At 37.6% G+C, this 11,699-nt stretch overlaps 1 protein-coding gene across 2 annotated transcripts in view; it reads left to right on the top strand.

Annotated features, from left to right (window-relative positions):
* The first annotated feature begins 6,381 nt into the window (after positions 1 to 6,381).
* The window catches only part of LOC114024545 (teneurin-3), a 440,254-nt gene continuing 434,936 nt past the window's right edge, over positions 6,382 to 11,699 (top strand). For both annotated transcript variants that reach the window (XM_027837581.1, XM_027837579.1), the window contains exon 1: positions 6,382 to 6,432. The gene's annotated coding sequence lies outside the window, so the exon portion shown is untranslated. The remainder of the gene's footprint in view (positions 6,433 to 11,699) is intronic.

Below are 11,699 nucleotides of genomic sequence, written 5' to 3'. Positions count from 1 at the left end.
GACATGGAATGCTCAGGGAATGAAGTTATCATCAGACTGTAAGCATGAAGACTGCACAACAATTGGCATCTATATAGTACTTTAAGGTTTTCAAAGTGCTTTACATTTGTTATCTCATTTGAGCCTTACAGTAGTCCTAATTAGGGGGATATTATATAGAAAACTGTACTGCCCAATATTACATGTTAAGTGCATTAGGAGAGGCTGGGCTCAGAATCTGAAGGAATCTGCCATATACTGGTTGTGTGACCCTAGGCAGTTGGGAGGGAGGGAGAGAAGGAAAGGAAAGGAAAGGAAAAGGAAAAAGGAAAGAAAATGAAAAGGGAAAGGGAAGGGAGAGAGAGAGGAAGTTTATTATGTGCTCAGAAATATTCTAAGCATTTAACAAAAATTATCTCATTTTATCCTTTAACAACCCTAGGAGGTATGTGCTATTATTGTCCCCATTTTGTAGTTGAGGGAACTGAGAACAGACTGAGGGTACATGACTTGCCCGTGGTCACCCAACTAGGAAGAGTTTGAGGCTGAATTTGAATTCAGGTCTTCCAGACTCCAAGCCCAAAGCTATAACTGATCTATGTTAATAGGGGGCATTTTCTCATTGGGAGTCCCTATACTGATGAATTTCAGGTCCCTCCCCCAAGAAATGTGTATTAGAGACTTTCACAACAAAGGGCTAAGAGGAAGCTTATGTTGGCCACGAAAGGATGAGAAAGAATTCACTAACTACAAAGAAGGAGAAGAAAGAATTCCAAGCAAAGTCCCAGTGACAGGAATACAATGCATTGAGAGAAATAGAAAACAGACCAGTTTGACTAGAAAGCAGAATTTATAGAGGGCTGTGATATGAGACAAGCCTGGAAAGGTGGGGAGGTGGAAGTCTGGGAACATCTTTGAACCTCATAGAGTTTAATCTTCACTCAGCAGCCAGTAAGGAGATCTATAAGTAGATGAATGACATTGAAAAACATGTACTTAAATCTGACAGGAGAGATGATCTGTTCTGTGCATAAAAACGGATTATTCTAACCATAGTATGAAACACTGATTAGAAGGGAAAAAACCAAAGGTAGAAGGGAATAAGAATTTATATAGTGCCTACTACATGTCAGGCATTGTACTAAGCGCTTTATAAATATTATCTAATTTGGATAGATAGATAATATAAATATTAGCTATTATTATATTATTAATTATAATATTAATATTATATCTATTATTATATTGTTAATTATAATATTATTGATAGTATATAAATATCATATTAATAGATAATATAAATATTATCTAATTTGGTCTTCAACAGCAACTCTTCAAGGCAAACTTGCCCACAGTCACCTAGCCAGTGTCTGAGGTTGGATATGAACTTAGGTTTTCTTGCTTCACTATCCGCAATGACACCTAGCTGCATTAATGAGCAGAACTGGGAAAACAACATACCCAATTACTTTTGGGTGGGCTAAACCTGTGGTTTCATTGCTATAGTTGAGGTCCAGTGCAGATGAGCATCTTCTCTGAAGCTTGGCATCTAAGTGAATTGCCACTGAGAGGTTAAGTGACTTGACCTGGGGTCACACTTCTGGTATAAAGCATATACAAGCTTGAACCTAAGTCTTCTTGACTTGGAGACCAACTGTCTAGTCATGGTGCCTCTTACATAATTAATGCCTGTGGCAAAAGAAATAGGAAGAACAAAAAGGAAAAAGGACAAAAGAGGGCCTGAGAGTAGATAAGAGAAAACATCTTGGCCTCCCTACTTTGCCTGAGTGGGAGAGCTTAGGTGTGGAGCCTTGCATTTCCTGTTAGACTCAATTGATGTGATGGTTAGTTTTTCTCAACTGCTTTCTTCCTTCTTTTAAAAAATTATCTGTTACAAGGAATGATTTCTTAGATAGAGGAAGTTGGAGGGGTGCATTTAGAAATGAGAGCTGCATGAAGACAAAAATGGAAATAAAAATTAATTTGGGAAATAAGGCCAGATGGATGATATGAAGGCCTGTACTTGAGAAATGTATGTAGGAAAAGAGAAGAAAGGGAGTAGATGCCAGAGATCACAGAAAGGTGGTAGTTGAAGTTGGAGGAATAAATTGACTTTGCAAGGGACAGGATGTAGAGAGAAAAGAGAAGTGATCGAAGGACAGAAGCTTGGTGTAATGACCATATTTAAGGTATCAGAAAATATATGGAATAAGTAAAGAGAGAGAAAAATCACATTTAGTGGGAAAGGAAGAGAATGAGCAGAGTGATATTAAAATCAGGAGAGGAGGTGGTAATAAGCATTGTCAATTGCTGCAGAGACTGGTCAAGGGGGATGAGCATGCGGGTGGGAAGGTAGCATTAGATTTGGCAGTTGAGGCCATTAGTGAGTTTAAAGACAGTTTTAACAGAGAAGTGGATGACAGATTCCAAGGAATTCACCAAATTGTTGGTGAAAAAGAGAATTGGATGTTGGCAACATTTTAAAGAAATTTAGTAGTAAAAGCATGGAGAAAGAGAGGACAGCAGCTGTATGGGATAGAAAAGAGAGAAGTCTTTTTGCTTATGATAGGAAAGACTTCTGACAGATGAGAAGAGACAAGTGGAGAGAGATTGAAGATATATGAGAAAAAAGGCAGAGACTTCTGGAAGAAGGTCCAGGAGGATGCAGAATAGATCAAGGGCATAAGCATAGGGATTAGCCTTAGGGATGAGTAAGGATTCCCCTTCTTATGTGACCAGAGGTCATTAAAAATCCAGTGGCATAGTTTTCAAGATTAGAAATATTATCCCTAACGTCCTGGATAACTTCTAATTATGCAATTATCTCCCATTATGCTCTGCTTATCTTATTCTCCTAAGATTTCAATTGAATGATAACATCTTCATATTCTGTCCTAAATAGATTTGTAGTGTTTCTGCATATTACTTTAAGGCTTCTATCTTCCACCTATAATGGAAGTCTGCATTAGAGTGATCAATGAAACAATCTCTTTGAAATATGTTTGGCCAGATGCTTGGAAATCTTCAGAGGGTCTTACCAAACATATTTCTAGCCCCATTTTTTTTGCAAAGAAAAAAATAATTTCTAAATTAGAATGTGTGCCAAATGAATGAATAACGTAATCCAATGGCACTTTCTACACCAGGTATTATCCAAATGAAATGTTGCTTAGATAAATCATTACTGCAATATCTCAAGAATGCTTGATTTCAGCAAAGTTGAAATCTCTACCAAGAAAATCACAAAGCACTTTGCAAGTCTTAAGGTGCTATATAAATATTTGCTACTGCTACTTTTGTTGTTGCTGTTGTTGTTACAACCTCTCTGTGCTTTATTAGACTGTCTTTGTAAGGTGCTGTGGCTGAGAAATAGAATTTCCAGGTAGAAGCTGGGGGATAGGTCTCTCTGAAGGGAGTTTAGGGTTGGTGCTCCAATAACAGATATATAGTCTGTGACTGGGGCCCTTACTCAATGTATTTCTAGGCTGGTAATACCTGCCAGAGCTTGTACTGTGCTGAAATAGCCTTCAGCATCACCTCCATTTCAGGATCAGCCATCAGGAGTAGGACTTACACGAAAGGAAATGAATCATTAAGGTTGGGTCTAATCTCTTCTCTAGTAGTTTCTGAATAATGATTCTTCACATTTGGTCTTTAAACTGGTTTGGGGATAAAGTAAAAACAATGGCACATAATAGTCATGAAAGTTGTTATTTTAGAGGAACCAGAATTAGAGAAGTGAAAGAAAGCTAAAAAGAAGAGCAAGTCTTTGCTTAAAGGATTGAATGATACTGGTATTGTCTATGCATATCTTCATAATGTCAGCTTATAAAGAACTAACGGTGGGGACAAGGAGAATCGAAAGAGAAGAGTATCAAAGATGAGGTGAACAAAACTGGGAAAAGTCAAGGTTGAGGTTATCTGCTAAAGAAGATAATGAAATTACTATTATTGGAGAATCTTTGAAGACTCTGAGTCCTTTTGGAAATGAGAAAAGCATTTAGATTCACAGCCAAGAGCATGTGACCCTCTATCATTTAATTGCAACTTTCTGATCTCATGGAACAAATGAAGACAAGACATGAAACATTCTTTTTTTTTTTAAGGTATGATTTTGAGACTTTCAGTTTGTTTTAGTCCAATAAAAAAAAAAGACCTTTAGTATCCTGAGAAACAATGCCAGTTTTTTAGGGTTTTTTTTAAGGTGAAGTCACTGTTATAACCAACCTGCATAGAGGATAATAATGACAATACCTAAGATTGACCCTCCTGTGTCTCCCAGACGTCCCATGGCACCTCAGCCTAAGCATCTTCACCCCACATACACTTTTGGGGGACCAAGGGCCAAACTAGATTTGGGGGTGGGACAAAGGGGAAAAGAGAGGGCTGTGGAGAGGGGCTGGCATGGAGCAGGAGCTCCACACTGCTGTGAGGCTTCATATGACAAGGGATATCCTATCCTACCCCTGCTTCCCTTATAGAGAAGTCCAGGTCTCTAGGGGGTACATTCAGGGCCCGGGATTGTGACAAAACCAGGCCACAGCTTTAGGTGTGATGCAGAATGCTAGAGCTACTCTCCACAATTCCAGGAACCACAAGGCCCTATTTGAAACGTACAGCCTTCACAGAGGATCACAGCCAAACATCAGCAGAAGAAACAGAAGAAGGAGAAGAAAAAACCCATGAGAACAGTGATACTTTAAAAAAAAAATAATGAATATGATGCTTTCTATTTGTAAAATAATGAAACTGTACTCCTCATATGGAGAGGGGAAAATCAACCATGCAAGTGGGGAAGTCACCATATTTTCTTTAGCTTTGCAAATAATGAATGCCATTTGCTGGCATGCAGACTGTCGAATGGAATTCAGAAAAGAGGGGATGAAAAAGGACATCTTTTCAGCAGTTTAATAGGATAACTACTTGCAATGGGGGTGAGGACGAGGAGCCATCTAGTCAATAAACGCACACAGTCATTCAATTTTTTCTTTAATGAAGTCTAAAGTCAGAGAAGGATGGAGAGTTCTAGAAGGAAGCTGTAGCGATATAAAAGAAAGAATACATCTGAACTTGGTGGGTGGCAATGCAAATATAATAGTGAGTCTGTAGGAAGAAAAAAAGGACATAAAGAATTGTAAAATTGTAAATGCTAGCCTAATGGGGTCAGCATCTTTCATTTAAAAAAATAAAATATAATTTAAAAGTAGCATTCAGAAATTAGATATTCAAGATCTGTGCAATAGAGGATATGGAATCTTGGGCTACAAATTTACGACAGCAAGGTCTCCTACAATGCTTCCCAGCCCCAGGGACGAGTTTTTTTTTTTTTTTTTTTCTCCCCAGAGGACAAGCCTAACTCTCATTAGTGTTAATGGGAAGTCTGCAACCGCAGTGGGGGAAGAATAGACCCTTAGGAATTTATCAAAAGACCTAGCACAGCCCCAAACTCCCCCAGACTTCCCAGAAGCACAATGTGCACATCTGCGAGGTGGAAGCTGTTTCATTTCTTTTCAGAGGTGAGTATACCTAACTTACTGGTTCCAATCCGTAGTTGAACCTTTTTTTCATTGATTCCCTCTTCCATTCCCGAGCTCTGCACCTATCTTTCACAAGCAAAATGCTCCGTTTGAGCTGGAGGATTTAATTTCACTGGAATGAGGGAAGCCTGTTCCACAACTCTGATTTAGATTAAGTAAACATCTCTGATGTGTGATGCATGAAGGATGGCAGAACAGGGGGGTCGTGATTCATTTGCTGGGAAAAGGATCTCTTTGTAAGAATCAGAAAGTAGGGCTTCCACAGAGTGGGAAAATCCATTTTTTAAGATCTACAGCACCAAAAAAAAAAAAAAAAAACAAAACCAAAAAACCAAACCAAAAACAAAAGCCCACATTGGAAAAATTTCCATTTTATGGGGGTAGGGTTAAAGGGGTTTTGATCAAGATCTTTATTAAGCCATGCCTCTAACCATTCTTAATACATTTTGCAAAATGAAATAAAACTATGTGCTTTGGATATATGGCTGTTAAAAAATTCAGAAACCAGAGTGGGTAGGTCAGAATGAAGTGTTGGAGGAAATATGGAAAGCAGGGACCATGGAAGGGGAGAAGGAGAGAGAAGGAGAAAGCTGTTCTTGGAATCTCATTGGAAAGCGGCGGAGTATTTGTCGATTTGTAAAGGGCTGAGTGAGGCTTCTGGCCAGAGGCAGCAGTGAGTCAGGGAGCCGGCGGCCGAGGACCGATCGTCCCAGTGGTGAACGGGTTAAGGACCGCCCGCCTCAGCCCCCTCCTCTGGCTGGGTGTAAACAGAAGAGCCTCAGCCTATCATGTCTGATTGCTGTTATGTGCCTGAGGAGAGAGCCAGACTCTGTAACATGATACATTATAGACTGATTCAACTTGGGAACGCTGGGCTCTGCTCTTCCCATCCAGACGGAAGAATCACCGCGGAAAGGTGGGTGCCCCAAAAGCAGCCCCTTTGACCTGACTGCTGCGCCAGGATCAAGTGGGATGCTTTCGGTCTTTCTGTCCTCCCCCCACATCGCGCTGCATTCATTTCTAGGGATTCGGGGGCGCAGTTTCTCGCTGGCTCCCACTCCGGGGCTGGTTTTCGGTGCTTTTCCACGGTGTGTGCGGTTGGAATGGGAGGAGGCTCCGGGGCGATTTGAATCGGTGCAGAAGCAACATTAGCATCTGAAATGAGGTGGCTCTTTAACCCCTGAGGGACCAAATTAAGGATTTAGAAGAGGTAAATGCTTTAACTTTCTCGCTCACATGTCCTGCAAGCCGGGCTCTGCTGCAGAATGGAGGCTTTTGTGTTGTGGCTGATGATTTTTTTTTAAATTACGTGATTTATTTTGTATTTTTATGAGTAGTAGACATTCCTGACCCACGGGGTCCAGCTCTCTTTTCTCTGCATTCCGTGACTTTTTTTTTTTTTTTTTTGCATTGCGATTTATTGAATCCAGGGTGGGCGGGGGCAGAACCTGAGAAAGAAGTTTTTTTTTTTCTTTTTTTTTTATCCTCTTCCCTACTTTACGTTCGAAATGTTTTAAAATGTTCGTTGGACTTAAATTAATCAGCCGTTTGCTTCCATTAGCAAAAATCCATCATACTAATTGCTTTATGGTTGTGTGGGGGGGACCAAATAATCCTGCTAATTAAAAGAGCAGGTTTTTTTTCTTTTTTTTTTTTTTCCTCCTCCTTTCCCTCAGATACTTAGTGTGATTTTTGTCAGTGGAGGAATTTAAAGAGCAGTCTATAAAAGCAATTCAACTTTACAATTGTGTCATTGATGCAGGTTGTTCACTAACGGTGTGGGGGGGAGGTAGGAGGAGAAAGCAGTTGGGTTTGATATTTGTAAGATTTGCTGGGTATTTTTTTTTTAACATTTAGGGAGGTAAACGAATAAAATGAAACAAAGATTTGTGGGAGCTGTAAGAAAGATAGCCTGTGAGAAGTCACATTTTTTCACTCCCTCTCATATGCTGGTCTTTTTTTCTTTCCAAAATGTCTAATAAATCATATGTACAGAATATATATGGCTGTGTCACAAAGTCATTCTGTATTCTTAAAGCTTAATATAATCAAATTCAGTGCCTTAAGATGGTGTAGTTGAAGATTTGATCCCTTTCCACTGAAGTGGAAATACTTCCAGTAATTGAAAGCAGATTCATGTCTGGAGTTGTACAAGCCAAGGTTTTCATTTTTTAAATAAACCTTTTGTTCTCTAGCATTAAATGTTTCAGTGGGCCATCCAGAGACCTCTGTGTACTAATTGTTCAAGTAGTCCTTAAGAAAGGCTTGAAAAAAAGAAATCAGAGAAAGGTATTTCAGAAATTCACCTAACTTATTAAGCCTACCTCAGACATCGTGAAAATATTATTGTAGCCAACATGCATGTGCCATGCATTTTCGTTTTTCAGCTCATGTATTCAACTGGGAAACTAATAGCTAATGTACAAGGCAGCCCAGGTGGGGTGCATCAACAAGAGGAAGTTAAAAAGCTTGAAGAATGGTAGGGTTTCATCTTATTTTGTACTCTACTGCACAGTTTGCTTTACACATTTCAAATTAATACTGAATTGTGTTTTCTGCAGTGAGATGCTGAGGTAAACTAACATAACTTTTAGAAATAGTTACATACTGTTAACTTTGTTCCTCTTTAGGCATATATGCTAAAGCTTTTTTTAAAAAAATTGCATAGGTATTAAGGGGAAAACTTAGGATGTATGCTAGCAAGCCCTTTAGACAAAGAGTCACTTGATGTCTTACTAGCTGTGAAGGCTCGAGAATGGTTGATATGTTTAAGCATCTTCCTTCAGGGCTTGGGATTTAGAATGAATTTTGTAAATGACAAGGGAAAAGTTAGGCAGAAGTCACCATGTTCAACAATGAGAATTGTGATCATAGAAAACAGAAGGCATTGTGGTTCCGTGATTTATCCCCAGAAGTATCAATGGCTTCCAGATATTTTATTGACTCTTAGTAAGATGTGGGTGCACATAACATAACTCTGCGATTTCTTTTTAATTCAGAACTATTTAGTAGATTATACAATGCTTCGTTTAACTACCTGACCAATCTTAGGGGAAAGGAAATAATTTAAATGGCTCCAAAAGTACACATGAAGTAAATAACTTGTTCCTGCAGTTAAGAAAGGTGTGAATGGTGGTTGGTTCAATACAGAACTAAACCAGTGAAAGCAATAGTCTTTGTTTATGTAATGATTATGTTCAAAATAACAGTTAAGTTTTAAGATATATTTCTAAATTCCTGAAACATGCATTGTACCATGTTTCTAGTGAACTAGTGGCCTGGTGAGTTGCAAAACATGATTGTATCTTTGCACAAAGATTTACAGAATGGCAAACAATTTAATACAGGCTCCCATTTCTATCATCTGTATTCCTTGTCTAAACATTTAACTTAGCTTTTAAAAAGGTTCTCAATTTTCTGTTAGCTTTTTCTTCCTTAATTTATAGAAAACACTATAGAAAGAGGGCACATCCCTCATCTGAAACCATCCTTTGCATTTAGCACAGTTTTCATCCCTTTAAGAATGTAGAAAAGTGGCAAAGTAGTTGCTGTCTAAATACAGTGATCTTGATAATTAATGCTATGAGACAGATTAAAATGCTGTATTCCAGGTATTCATTTCCTTAAAAGGGACACAAGAAAAGCGTTGCTAAGCACCTGTCACCACTGCAAGTAACATAAAATGACCCAAATTAAAGAACCTTTTCTAGGCTGTATTATTGCATTTTCTAAAGTGTATTTCAAAAGGATTAACAAGACTCATACAATTAGTGGGAAGGAAAAAAAAAAGATCTATTTTCAGCTCTGATCAGCAGTTAAGGGACGGGACTTCAGAACTTCAGTTCTTTATTTTTATAACTTGTTTCACTTCTTAATCCATTACTTGAACTAAACAATAGTGAATGAAAATTCCAGTAGACATCCTTCATAAACTATATCCTAGTGCTAAATGCAAAGAAATGGATACCTCTTTAATGGCTTAATGCATAAAATTGTACCAACTTTTTTTTCATTCTATAACATAAGCTACCCTGAGATTCATGTTCTTACTATGGATTTCATACAGTGTGCAAATCAGAAATAGTTATACATAAATTAAATTATAGTACTATTTTAAATTATCCAGCCTTGTCCTCCATTTTAATGCTTTCGTATCAACTGGAAGTTGGGCAACGTGTACCTACGTCTTTAATAAAATAATATCCATAAAAGTATGCGTATATATGTACATATACAGCTTAAATATCTCTTTTGCTTCCATATACATATGACCGCAAAGTGACAGGTATGCATGATCCTTTAATAATTTTTGCATGTAATAAATTAATAACACAAAGTTGTTGGCACAATATTTTGTAAGTGATAAAATGATCACATCACCTCTTGCTTGTGTCATAAGATAGACAAAAGTTATGCCGTGCAGTTCATTATTGATCACCATTGATCTTCTGGGATAGATTGGAACTTCTGTACAGAGCTAAGGACCAAACTTTGATTTGTATAAGCCACTAGTCTAATAGTGTTGATGAGATAGCTCTTTCAGTGACCTGGATAGTAGCTAATAAAACAGCAGTCCCAAATACAATTTGTAGAACATCCCAGTGAGAAGAAAAAGGATGAGGGGCTAGTGGGAAATGGTGTGTTGGGGTGGGTGGGGGGAGATAGGGGAAGAAAAGAAGGCGTAAGGATTCTACATGTTTAAAATTCCGTCAATAACTGTAGTATTTTATGATAGCTAGCTGATCGAGGAAGTTATGCAACCTTTAAGCAAAGAAATTGAGTTATTAATCAAGTGTAAGTTAATAATTATAATGATATGTGTGGATTGACCACTTCTCTTTCTTCTAAAATAGACATTTAAAATAAATTTGCTGTGCCCATATTTATCATGCAGGGTTAGTTGGGATTTCAATTTCCTCTAGCAACAGATCATTCACAAAAAAATGAAGTGTCTAAGGACATTTATTTGACCTGATTACTGAAATAATAGGACGCTCTATAAATTTTCACTCATAGTTGTACTTGGAAGTTTTGTAGCTCAAATAGACAGTATATATTAGTCAAGTGTATTAAATCTTTTATTTGCTTTGTGACATTTCAAGTTTATCTTTTTTTCAGCAAATAAAAGAAGACAAATTGATCAATGAGAAAAAATACTTCTCATTTTTTGCCATATTTTATGAGATATACCATAACATAATGCCTAACATTCGGGTTATTTTCAGAGTGTTATGTGCATAAATATTCAGCTTGGTTGCAAAGCCTAATTCCAAGTTTTTAAGTTTTGACATGTTTATTGCTAATTAGCTTATATTAGAAACACCTGTGCTCATTGCCACCTAAAGACAATTTGTAATGTGGAGGTTCATATTATGGGTTTCTCTAATTTAAGGGCAATGCCCGTTTTAGAGAGTGAGACAGTCTTGGGCCCACTAAATTCTAAAGTGCTTTTTAAAATGTTGAGTTTGTCTCATGAGTTTTATTATTCACCCCTATTAATAATATGGAACTGACATTTAATACACACAGTATTCTTTATAGAATTAGAAGACAGAAAGAGATGAGAAAGCCTGCCAAACGTCTACCAAGACACTTAAATAGAAGGGAAAATTGTCAATCTTCCTAAGCCGGGAACACTAGCTAAGTTATAATATATACGTATTTTGGGAGATAGAATATTAAGACAGCCAGATCTGTGAAAACCACAATAAGATTTCCTTAATGTTAGCTTTCACACAACACTTTCCTTCAAGTCATAAACTGTTGGGGGGGGCAGGCAGAAGTGGGGTGGGGGGAGAGTAGAGAAACTTGCCTGGAGAGCTATAAAATACAGTCTGGAATATTTTGTTATTTTCTTTCTTTTAAATAAAACGAAATTGCTATATATAACAAAGTTAACATTGTTAACCTTTCATAATTATTTAACCATTATTTCATTTTACCCCCTACTTAAATGTTGTACATTAGTGCAATAGACACCTGACTGTGCTCTTAAAAGTTTATTTGTCTTTCAATTCCTGTGATAGCAGGGGGCAGTACATCTCCTTAATTATCTTTGTTCAGGGAAATGCCAAAAGGCCAGGATAGTTAAACAAGGCCATTTGGGTTTGCTAGGTCGAAGTCAGATGCAAGAAAAGTGGTTAAATGCATTATCATCTTATTGAACACATCATCAGTAAAGTG

The sequence above is a fragment of the Vombatus ursinus genome, unplaced genomic scaffold (genome assembly GCF_900497805.2).
Source record: "Vombatus ursinus unplaced genomic scaffold, bare-nosed wombat genome assembly UNPS02014821.1, whole genome shotgun sequence".
Taxonomy (NCBI): Eukaryota; Metazoa; Chordata; class Mammalia; order Diprotodontia; family Vombatidae; genus Vombatus; species Vombatus ursinus.
This window is presented reverse-complemented; position numbering and strand designations above follow the sequence as displayed.